Source organism: Lutra lutra, chromosome 6 (genome assembly GCF_902655055.1).
Source record: "Lutra lutra chromosome 6, mLutLut1.2, whole genome shotgun sequence".
NCBI classification, from domain to species: Eukaryota; Metazoa; Chordata; class Mammalia; order Carnivora; family Mustelidae; genus Lutra; species Lutra lutra.
Window position 1 is genome coordinate 29,974,876 of NC_062283.1, and position 11,037 is coordinate 29,985,912.

Consider the following 11,037-nt stretch of genomic DNA (forward strand, 5'->3'; position numbering starts at 1 on the left):
TCTCTCAAAAATAAATAAAAATACTTGGAAAAAGTAAGTTATCAAATGGTGTATTTTTTCAAATGGTGTTATTTTTTTTTAAAGATTTTATTTATTTATGCATGAGACACAGACTGAGAGAGCAAGAGGGGAAGGCAGAGGGAGAAGCAGGCTCCCCGCTGAGCAAGGAGTCCAAAGCGGAATTCCATCCCACAATTGTGGGACCACAACCTGAGCTGAAGGCACACCCCTAACCGACTGAGCCACCCAGGAACCCTCAAATGGTGTGCTTTTTTTGTTTGTTTGTTTTTAAGATTTTATTTATTTGAGAGAGAGAGAGAGAGAACGCAAGCAAGGGGAACAGCAGGCAGAGAGAGGGAGAGGGAGTCGCTGACTCCCCGCTGAGTAGGGAGCCTGACGTGTGGCTCCCTTCCGGGACCTGGAGATCATGACCGGAGCGGAAGGCAGACGCTTAACCATCTGAGCCGCCCAGGCGCCCCTCAAATGGTGTTTGGTTTTTTATTTAAAAATTGTTTATTGTATGTCATTTATATCTTAAAGCTGTTTAAAAAAAAAAAAGACATTAAGGTCTGCGGGCTGCAGTGGGTTGCGAATTCAGATTTCGCTAGCTAAACGAAGCTGGTGACATTGTCCCGGAGGGACCGGGATCCCAAGCGGGCCCCGGTGAGGAAGAGGGAGAGGTCCCTCGGTCATTACTGCAGGGAGCATTGACCTTCCCTGGGGAAGCAGCTTCGGAAGAGAGCACCTCTGCGCATGCGTCTGGCCCGGCCGGTCGAGAGAAAAAGTCCTCCGTCTTTTGTTTTTCAAAATTAACAAAATATGCCCATATTTGCCCGGAAGCGTGTGACACATTCTCTCCTGCCTCTCCTTCCTTTGATTTATTCTTATTTGGCCGAACGACTGGGACGACGCCGTGGGTCGAGCCTGGCATGGACGAAGACAGCCATGCCTGTCAGGCCCCCAGCCTCACGCCGCTATAAATAGCCGGGGACTAGGGGCTGTCGCTCTCTTTGTGCAATGGTCTGGCTGCGCTGGATTGCGGGAGTGCTGCTTTGCCCCCCTCGGGGCTGCTGGGCTCCCTCCCCGACACCTGGGGAGGCGATGGCCCCGGCTTCCTGTGAGTAAGTGTCTCGGGGCCCTGCGGGTGAGGGGGCCGCAGTCCCGGGCTGAGCAGGATGACCTACCGTTACAGACTAGAGTTTCTGACGCGCCCGTGACGCCGCTCTTTCGAACTGACCCAGCCCAGGGCAGGGGGGACGCGGCTGGCGTCGCCCCGGCCTCTGTTGACTCCCTGTTTCTTCCCAGGCCCCTGGTCCCCGCAGGCGTGTCCGCAGCGCCGCGAGGGTGAGTGGATTGCGCGGGATGGAGTGGCTGGTGATGGTCCTGGGGGAAGGCGGGGGTAATGATGAACCCAGGTGACTCTGAGTGTCTCGCTGACGCCATCACCGCAGCGCGCTGACCATCTCCCTCCCCCCCGGCGGGGTTTTTCTAAGGGGGGGGGGGCGCTGGGGAGAAACTCATGGCCGAGAACCTGTGCTAGTAACGAATGCCTGTGTTTTCTCCACCAGGTTTCTTAAGATGTCCGCCGGAGTGTTAACCGTTGAATAAAGGTGAGTGTTAGGTGTGAGATCCTTCTCCCGTGCTTCTCACCGTTTTATCCCCAAACCTGCCTCTTTCATGGGGTCAGTGTGGAATCTATTTTCTAATGAACACGCGAAGCAGTGCAAGTATTTTACCTAGTGATTTTCCAAGGACTGCTTTTCGGTTTACTTTTCTTTTGTGACAATTAAAAAGCTTTTGTAATTCCTCATGTTTTGTTCAAGCGTGGTTCAGTCTACTTTACTGCTGTACATACTGGGCTTCCCTGGTGGCAGTATTTTTTGCAGTTCTGAGGCTGCCCCCCCCAACTTTACTCTTTCCCACTTAGATCTCTACTCTTCATTTGTCACATCCTTACACTGGGGCAGTTGTCTTTCAGTGTATTACATCCCTTTCCAGAATGGCCTCCCGGGATCCAGGTCTCCTTAAATTGGGAATGATGATTTCTCAGACTAGAGTCTCTGATGCTGGTCTTGATGTCAAAAATTAAATTCTGACTCATTTGGAGAACTGGATATTTGAGTCTCAGAGAATGGGCCTACAGGGGGACCTTAACTTTGCTTGTCCTTCTCACTGGGTTGTCTGTCCTGTTTTCATCTTTCTAGCGTGATTATTCTGGAAGCCTAGCTGGGGTCGCGTCCTTTCAGATTAGGCACCGGTCTGGTGGCTGAAGGGCTGAAGTTTTTGAATTCGCCCTCTTGGGAGAGATGTCTGTGATGCCTAGGTAATGGCTCCTGCCACTTGAACCTGCAGGCTGTGATGAGAAGAGCCACATTGTTTCTTTCTGGCTACTATGGTGAGTGCCCTTTTTTCTTGCAGCCCCAGAGTGGTAATGATAACCTTTTGGAACCATTAGCATTTCTCTGAGGATCTTTGAAACCGTTGATTTACTTATGTTTCCCCTATCCACCCAGGTTCACGTCTTAATTCCAGTTGCCTGCATGGTTCTAATATATGTTCTTCTATGAAATTTCAGGTGTTAACGCAGAGGATTATCTCCTTCTGGTGTTGGGCAGATCCCTAGGAACTTCCATCTAAGCTTCCTGCATTAACCTGTGTGAGCAGCAGCTGTCAACTTGAAAAATGAAACTGCCCGGGAATTTTGAAATGCTTAAATATTTTTAGATCAATGAGACTTCTTTAACAAAAATACTTGTTTTTATCAAAAAGATTCTAATAAAACATTTAAAGCAAAATAAAAGTTTGGTTTCCATAAAAACAAGGTGGTATGAAAAGATGTAGGGAGGTGAAAGGTAATCATCTGTGAATGAGTATCACAGCTGAAAGCTATACATCTGTACCACTGTATACAGAAAGCTAAAACTAGGTTGACATTAAAATTAAGCGTTTTAGGTGGTGTGCCACAGGATTTTAATGGACTAGGTGTTGACAAATAAGGTTTTTAGGGTGTTGAAATACTGACACAGGTAATTTGCCTTTTGAAGAGTCAGTGGAAACAAATGGGTCTTTATTTTAAAAGCATATACCCATGGTAGTTACCAGGGGTTGGGGAAAGGGGTAAATGGGAAATTTGGATAGAGAATTTCAGTTTTAGAAGATGTAAAGAAGGGGTGCCTGGGTGGCTCAGTGGGTTGAGCCTCTGCCTTTGGCTCAGGTCATGATCTCAGGGTCCTGGGTTCTCTGCTCAGTTGGGGAGCCTGCTTCCCCCTCTTTGTCAAATCTTCAAAAAATTGTTAATAAAGGAGATGGGGGCACCTGGGTGGCTCTGGGTTAAAGTCTCTGCCTTCAGCTCGGGTCATGATCCCAGGGTCCTGGGATTGAGCCCCACAGGCTTTCTGCGCACCAGGGAGCCTGCTTCCTCCTTTCTGCCTGCCAAATGAATAAATAAAATCTTAGAAAAAAAGGAGATAAATCGTGGTGATGGTTGTTCAGTATTACAGAGCGTATTTAGTACTATTGAAGTGTGTGCTTAAAATTGGTTCAGAGGGGCGCCTGGGTGGCTCAGTGGGTTGAGCCGCTGCCTTCGGCTCAGGTCATGATCCCAGGTCCTGGGTTCGAGCCCCACATCGGGCTTTCTGCTCAGCGGGGAGCCTGCTTCCTCTCTCTCTGCCTGCCTCTCTGCCTACTTGTGATTTCTCTCTGTCAAATAAATAAATAAAATCTTAAAAAAAAAAAATTGGTTCAGATAGGGCCACCTGGGTGGCTCAGTGGGTTAAGCCACTGCCTCCTGCTTGAGTTGTGATCTCAGGATCGAGCTCTGCATCTGTTCAGCGGGGAACCTGCTTCCATCTCTCTGCCTACTTGTGATCTCTCTGTCAAATAAATATTTAAAAAAAAAAAAAAGGTTCAGATAGGGACACCTGGGTGGCTCAGTTAAGCTTTGGCTCAGGTTATGGTCCTGTGGTCAGGCTCCCTGCTCAGTGGTGAACCTGCTTCTCCCTCTCTTGTGGTTCCCCCTGCTTGTGCTCACTCTATCTAGCTCTGTCAAGTAAAGTTTTTTTTTTTTTTTTTTTTTTTTTAATCTGACAGAGATCACAAGTGGGCAGACAGGCAAGCAGAGAGAGAGAGAAGAGGAAGCAGGCTCCCTGCAGAGCAGAGAGCCCGATGTGGGACTCCATCCCAGGACCCTGAGATCATGACCTGAGCTGAAGGCAGAGGCTTAACCACTGAGCCACCCAGATGCCCCTGTCAAGTAAAGTCTTTTAAAAAAAGTTTGTAGGTTTTGAGTCAATTATCATATGGTTTCACTTATTTGTGGAGCATAACAAATAGCATGGAGGACAAGGGGAGATGGAGAGGAGAAGGGAGTTGAGGGAAATTGGAAGGGGAGGTGAACCATGAGAGACTATGGACTCTGAAAAACGATCTGAGAATTTTGAAGGGGTGGGGGGTGGGAGGTTGGGGGCACCAGGTGGTGGGTATTGTGGAGGGCACGGATTGCATGGAGCACTGGGTGTGGTGCAAAAATAATGAATACTGTTATGCTGAAAAAATAATTAATAAAAAAAAGTTTGTAGGTTTTATGTGTATTTCATAATAGTAAAAATGGGGGGGAAGCATATTCATACTTCCACTATTTCAAAGATGGTTTTTCACCAGCATGTACAAATTGCCATTGCTGTTAGGACTTAAAAATTATCCAGTTCTGGGGGCACCTGGGTGGCTTAGTGGGTTAAGCTGCTGCCTTTGGCTCGGGTCATGGTCTCGGGGTCCTGGGATCTTGTCACACGTCGGGCTCTCTGCTCAGCGGGGAGCCTGCTTCCCTCTCACTCTCTACCGGCCTCTCTGCCTACTTGTGATCTCTGTCAAATACATAAATAAAATCTTTAAAAAAATTATCCAGTTTTTGGGAGGGGGGCATTTAGGTTTCTAGTGGCTGTAAACCAGTGCTGATTCCCTATTTGCACCCATCTGAAGTTGTATACTACACTTCCAAAAATAGAATTTCAAGGATTTACTCGTAAAACAATGCATAGTATATTCATAAAGTTGTACAGTTTATGCTCGGTGACATCAGGGTCCTCATGAGATGGACTGTTTTCCCTATACCTGTCATTGCTACTCCCAGTGGGAACACTTGACACCAGTTTAGTGCTGTTAACTCATAGTACATTTTAGTCTTTTTTTTAAGATTATTAGAGTAAGTGAAAGCATGAGAGGGGAGAAGGTCAGAGGGAGAAGCAGACTCCCCATGGAGCTAGGAGCCTGATGCAGGACTTGATTCCGGGACTTCGGGACTATGACCTGAGCTGAAGGCAGTTACTTAACCAACTGAGCCACCCAGGCACCCACTTTTTAGTCTTTTTTTAACCTTTGCCACTTTATTAAGTATAATCTTTATCCCGCAATGTGGGGCTTGAACTTAAACTTCGAGATCAGGAGTCCTGTGCTCTATCAGCTGAGTCAGATGAGTAAATCTCTTTAAAACTACATCTTCTGTATTTGCCTACAGAAAAAGAAAATTTTTTTTTTTTTTTTGAGATTTTGTGAGAGTGACTACGTGAGCAGAGGGAGGAGGGAAGGGGGGAAGCGGACTCCCTGCTGACTTGATCTCAGGACCCTGAGATTGTTGTGACCTAAGCCAAAGGCAGATCTCCAGCCAACTGAACAACCAGGTGCCCCTGCCTACTGTTTCCAGCTTGGTCCCCACCATTTATTTTATTTATTTTATTTTATTAAAAGATTTTATTTACTTGACAGAGCGATCACAAGTAGGCAGAGCAGCAGGCAGAGGGAGAGGGGGAAGCAGACTTCCTGCTGAGCAGAGAGCCCGACGCAGGTCTTGATCCTAGGACCCTGAGATCACAACCTGAGCCAAAGGCAGAGGCTTAACCCACTGAGCCACCCAGGCGCCCTAGTCACCATTTTATTTAAAAGAAAAAATTTTTTTTAAGATTTTATTGAGAGAAAGCACAAGCTGGGGGATGGCAGAGTGAGAGATAAGCAGACTTGGAGCTCAGCAGGGAGCCCTACGCAGGGCTCCATCCTAGGACCCCAAGATCATGACCTGAGCCAAAGTCAGACACCTATGACTGGATCATACAGGCTCCCCCCCCCCCCCCCCCCCCGCCACCACCACTTTAAATTAGCATAGATAGGGATGCCTAGGTGGTGTCCCTGGAATGTCTAATTTGCTTTCAGCTCAGGTTAGGGTTGTGGGATGGAGCAAGGAATCAGGTTCTCTCCCTCTGCCCCGCCCCTTGTGTACATGCTAGCTCTCTTGCTCTCGAAAATAAATCTTAAAATAATAAATTAGAAATGATTTCCCCCCAGCCTTTATTTTTCTTAATCACCTTTGCTAGTTTTGTTTTTTTTCTTCCATACATTACCCTGGTTGAATGTCTGTAATGTCTGAAAGACAGTGTCTAGTTTGCTGCTTGCATTGCTGTTCCCTAATAAAGGATGCCCTGGGCTTTAGTCCTTGGCCCAAAACCTTAGGATTAGCCCTACTTAAAAGGGACTTGTTCTCTAAAACTTCGTGTATTAAAGTAGGTAATACTTAATTAGGATTCTTAAAATCCCTCACCTGGGCTCTTGTTCTGAAGACAAGAACCGAATTAGTCTGTTACCAGTCAAGGTTACTTTGTGGAGGGGATTGAGACTGGGATGGGGTGAGGGTAGGAGGAGACTTGGACTTTTTCCTCCAGGGATTTCTGAGTCAGTACCATGAAGAATGTACCAGTTTATGATGCAAGGTCCCAAGCACATAATTTTGTTTGGCTCTTAGGCATCATCCTATTTTATCTACCTGTTTTATCTTCACAGCCAGTGGTGCTTAGATCTGTGCGAAGCTTTTCATGTGCTTCACTTCATCGGATCCTTAAAGCTCAATCTTGCAAATTTTAATAGTATCTCCCTCACTTCAGGGGCAAGGAAAGGAAGGCTCAGGATGTGAGAGAATTAGCTTAAGGTCAGAAAGTATCAGTCTGGATTCAAATTCCTTTTTATCTGCTTTACAGTCGTCCAGCTTTAGAACATTACCAGTAACTGAAGCAAACCTGCCTTTTTTTTTTTTTTAAAGATCTTATTTTTTATTTGACAGAGAGATCACAAGCAGGCAGAGAGGCAGGCAGAGAGAGGGGGGAAGCAAGCTCCCTGCCGAGTAGAGAGCCTGACACGGGGCTCAATCCCAGGACCCTAAGATTATGACCTGAGCCGAAGGCAGAGGCTTAACCCACTGAGCCACCCAGGCGTCCCCGAAAACCTGCCTTTGATTCACTTTCCATTTTAATCCCTCCCACTCAGAGGAAACTACCCAGCTGAATTGTGGCTGTTACCATTCCCTGACTTTTCTTACAATTTTACTCTGAATAAATAAATAAATAAATAACATAGCGTGTTTGATATCTTTTTGAACTTAATAAATATGGAATAATTGTTCATGTAGTTCTATCGCAACTTGATTTTTTTTAAAGATTTTATTTATTTATTTGACAGATATCACAAGTAGGCAGAGAGGCAGGCAGAGAGAGAGAGAGAGAGGAAGGGAAGCAGGCTCCCTGCTGAGCAGAGAGAGCCCGATTACAGGGCTTAATCCCAGGACCCCGGGAACATGACCTGAGCCGAAAGCAGATGGGTTAGTCCACTGAGTCACCTAGGCGCCCTGCAACTTGATTTTTTAAAAGATTTTATTATTATTTTAAAAGATTTTATTTATTTGACAGAGAGAGAGAGACACAGCGAGAGAGGGAATACAAGCAGGGGAAGTGGGAGAGGGAAAGCAGTTTCCTGATGAGCAGGGGTCCTGATGCGGGGCTCGATCCCAGAATCTTGGGATCAAGACCTGAGCCCAAGGCAGATGCTTAATGACTGAGCCACCCAGGTGCCCCTAAAGATTTTGTTATTTTTAAGATTTTATTTATTTGAGAGAGAGAAAAAGCACCAGCAGGGGGCAGGAGCGGAGGGCGAGGGAGAAGCAGTCCCCTTGCGGAGCAGGGAGCCTGTTGCGGGGCTTGATCTCAGGATCCCAAGATCATGACCTGACTTAAGTCTCTGCTTAATCAACTGAGCCACCCAAGCACCCCTGCAACTTAATTTTTTTTGTTCATGTTTTTTCCTGTATTTTAGATTGTACCCTTCCATATACATTTCTGTCCATTTTTATTTTGGAGAAACCTTAAAAAAACTTCGTTTGTGTTGATGGGTGTCTCTAGGTGCTATATATGAGGACTTGTATTTGTAAGTGCATTTTTCTAGGTTAACAGTATCACATAGGAAGTATATGGGACTGGTCGAGATCCTGGAGCAAGACTGATTCCCTTTGGCTGGGTTACATATCTACTCTATCACAGTTTCCTTATTTGTCGGTGGGTGAGAGTACCTATCCTTACAAAGAGTTGTTAGGTTTAAAACTTTTTTTTTTTTTAATTTGACAGAGAGAGACACAGTGAGAGAGGGAACACAAGCAGGGGGAATGGGAGAGGGAGAAGCAGGTCTCCTGATGAGCAGGGAGAGCGATGCAGGGCTCGATCCCAGGACCCTGGGATCATGACCTGAGCTGAAGGCGGACGCTTAATGACTGAGCCACCCAGGCGCCTCTGTTGTTAGGTTTAAATATGTGCACATGAGCTTAAACAGTGCCTCACACATATTAAACCCTATTTAGGTATTAGCTACAGTTATATTATTTCAAAGAGCTTAATCATTAACGTACATAGCCTAGTCAGTACCTCACTCACTCATCCTCCATCCCTGATGTCACTAGTAGAGGGTCAGCTTCCTTTCTTGTCCCTGAGGTCTCTTCTGCATCCTCTTGCCCTTATTTGTATGGTCCAAGTCCTCCCCTGGGGGCTGGGACCCTCCTTTCTGAACCAGCCCCGGGTTTGGGGGGTAAGATTGAGCTACAGCCATGGTGAGGGTCACAGGAACTTTATTTCAGGCATGGAAATCACATTCCAGCCTTCTGCATCCTTGAGCCCCAAGTGTCCCCTCAGAAGTGATGGTGGTTTGTTACGACCTCTATCCTAAAACATTCTTCCTCACTCCCCATGCTCTACAAGTGACTTCAGAAGTAAACAGCCCTCCCTCCTAACCCACTAGCCAGATCTCACAGCTCTCTGTAGTGACCCTGGGCAGAGGCTGGCCTCTGGCAGCCGCCGCAGACAGTGAGCCTCCCAGGGCCTGGCCTTCACCTGTCTGTCCACGCCTCTCACTCCTGGGATTCTCAGCCACTGGCCAGTCTGGTAGCTTCTCCAGGGGCACCTCTACCCTGCTGGCTGCACAGAACCCTTGGAGTTTGCTTGACTTCTTTATGTTCTCTGTAATGCTAAATGATACGTCGTTTAGCTGTAAATGTTCTTAAACATTACATACTGGATATGTAGTCTGTGACTTGCCTTTTTTCTTCATTTTGTCTTTGTGAGAGTAATCCATCCTGGCACATTAGTCATGCCACCACTGCATGGAACACATCACTGCTCTACAGTATTACATTTTACGAATACACCACAATTTATCCATTTCCCTGTTGGAGAATATGTGTGTTACTTCTTTTTCTCCCCATTACAAACAATACCACCAAGGACTTTTAAAAATTTTTTATAACTAAACTCTATGCCCAGCATGGGTCTTCAACTCATGACCCTGAGATCAAGAGTCACATGCTTGGGGCACCTGGGTGGCTCAGTCATTAAGCATCTGCCTTCAGCTCAGGTCATGATCCTGGTGTCCTGGGATCAAGCCGCGCTGCTGCTTCCGGCTTCCTGCTCAGCGGGAAGCCTGCTTCTCCCTCTCCCACTCCCCCTGCTTGTGTTCCCTCTCTCGCTGTGTGTGTGTTTGTGTGTGTGTGTCTCTCTCTCTTCAAATAAATAAATAAATCTTTAAAAAAAAGAGTCACATGCTGTACTGATTGAGCCAGCCAAGCGCCCCACCACCAACGACTTTTGTGTACTTTAATCCTCTACATGCATGTGAGCTTGAATAGTCTGCTGTCCTCAGATATCTGATTTGTCAGCAAATCATGCTGGTGTTACCTCAAAAATAACACCAGAATCAGACTGAATCCCACGCCTCCACTACCATTTCACTCTGGTAGGCACTTTCACAGCTCACCTACGTGACTGCAACAGAGCCTTCTAACTGGTCTCCTGGCTTCCATTCTGACCCCATTACAGTCCTATATCCACACAGTAGTTGGAAGTTTCCCTCCATGCCAAAACTTGGAACTTGTCCCTCCCCTGCTCTGTATCCTGCAATGGCTCCCATTTCACTGACAGTGAAGGCCAAAGTCTTCACAAGGACCACCCAACAGGGTCCTCCTGGGTCTAGCTCTGTTGCCTCTAAACCCATCTCCTACTTCCCACTCTGCCTCCACCACACAGCATGAAGCCAGGAGCTGGTGGGCACTCTCCTGTCAATGCTCAGGGAGTAAAGGTTTTGCTTGCCTGCTGGGGTCACAAATATGTGCCTTGGTCTATAGGGTAGACTGACAGTTGTGTCAACAGAGCTTGTGGATGTAATTTGGGTGGTAAGGAAATGCTAGAGTGTAGAAACAGAAACTGTTCTGGACATCGTTTGTGGAACTATAACTTTATACAATCCATTTGGAAAACAAATTGGCAATTACCTATGAAGTATGATGTGCATTCTCTTCAACACTGTTTCCACTTCTGGAATACACCCTAAATACACCCTAAACAAACTTGCATGCATATGTAAGATTATGTAGACAAAAGTCCTCAGTGCTAGTGAGTTTTTGGTAACGGGTAATTGTTTGTAAGTGGGAGAGGGGGAGGAAACAAATGTTCTGCAACAGGAAAATGGGCAAGTTGTGCCATTTTTGTAAAATACGATACCACAGAGCAGTGATGCGTTACATGCAGTGGTGGGACTAACATGGCAGCGTGGATTAATCTCACAAGCATAATGTGAAGGGGGGAAAAGGCAAGTCACGAAAGAATATCCATGTAGTGTATAATGTATTTTTTTAAAAATATTTTATTTATTTGACAGAGAGATCACAAGTAGGCAGAGAGGCAG

At 46.3% G+C, this 11,037-nt stretch overlaps 1 long non-coding RNA gene and 2 other non-coding genes across 4 annotated transcripts; all 3 read left to right on the forward strand.

Moving 5' to 3' along the window:
• The first annotated feature begins 967 nt into the window (after positions 1-967).
• LOC125103200 (uncharacterized) lies at positions 968-2,878 on the forward strand. 2 transcript variants are annotated; one of them, XR_007128312.1, is made up of 5 exons: positions 968-1,121; positions 1,306-1,344; positions 1,569-1,610; positions 2,205-2,399; positions 2,576-2,878. It is a non-coding gene; the product is annotated as an uncharacterized LOC125103200 (long non-coding RNA). The 2 variants fall into 2 exon arrangements; XR_007128311.1 differs by having other exon boundaries at positions 969-1,121; positions 2,205-2,395.
• On the forward strand, positions 1,399-1,461 carry LOC125103439 (small nucleolar RNA SNORD48). Its single transcript, XR_007128425.1, has one exon. It is a non-coding gene; the product is annotated as a small nucleolar RNA SNORD48 (small nucleolar RNA).
• Positions 2,032-2,099, forward strand: LOC125103436 (small nucleolar RNA SNORD52). The gene has a single exon (XR_007128422.1). It is a non-coding gene; the product is annotated as a small nucleolar RNA SNORD52 (small nucleolar RNA).
• Positions 2,879-11,037: the final 8,159 nt, after the last annotated feature.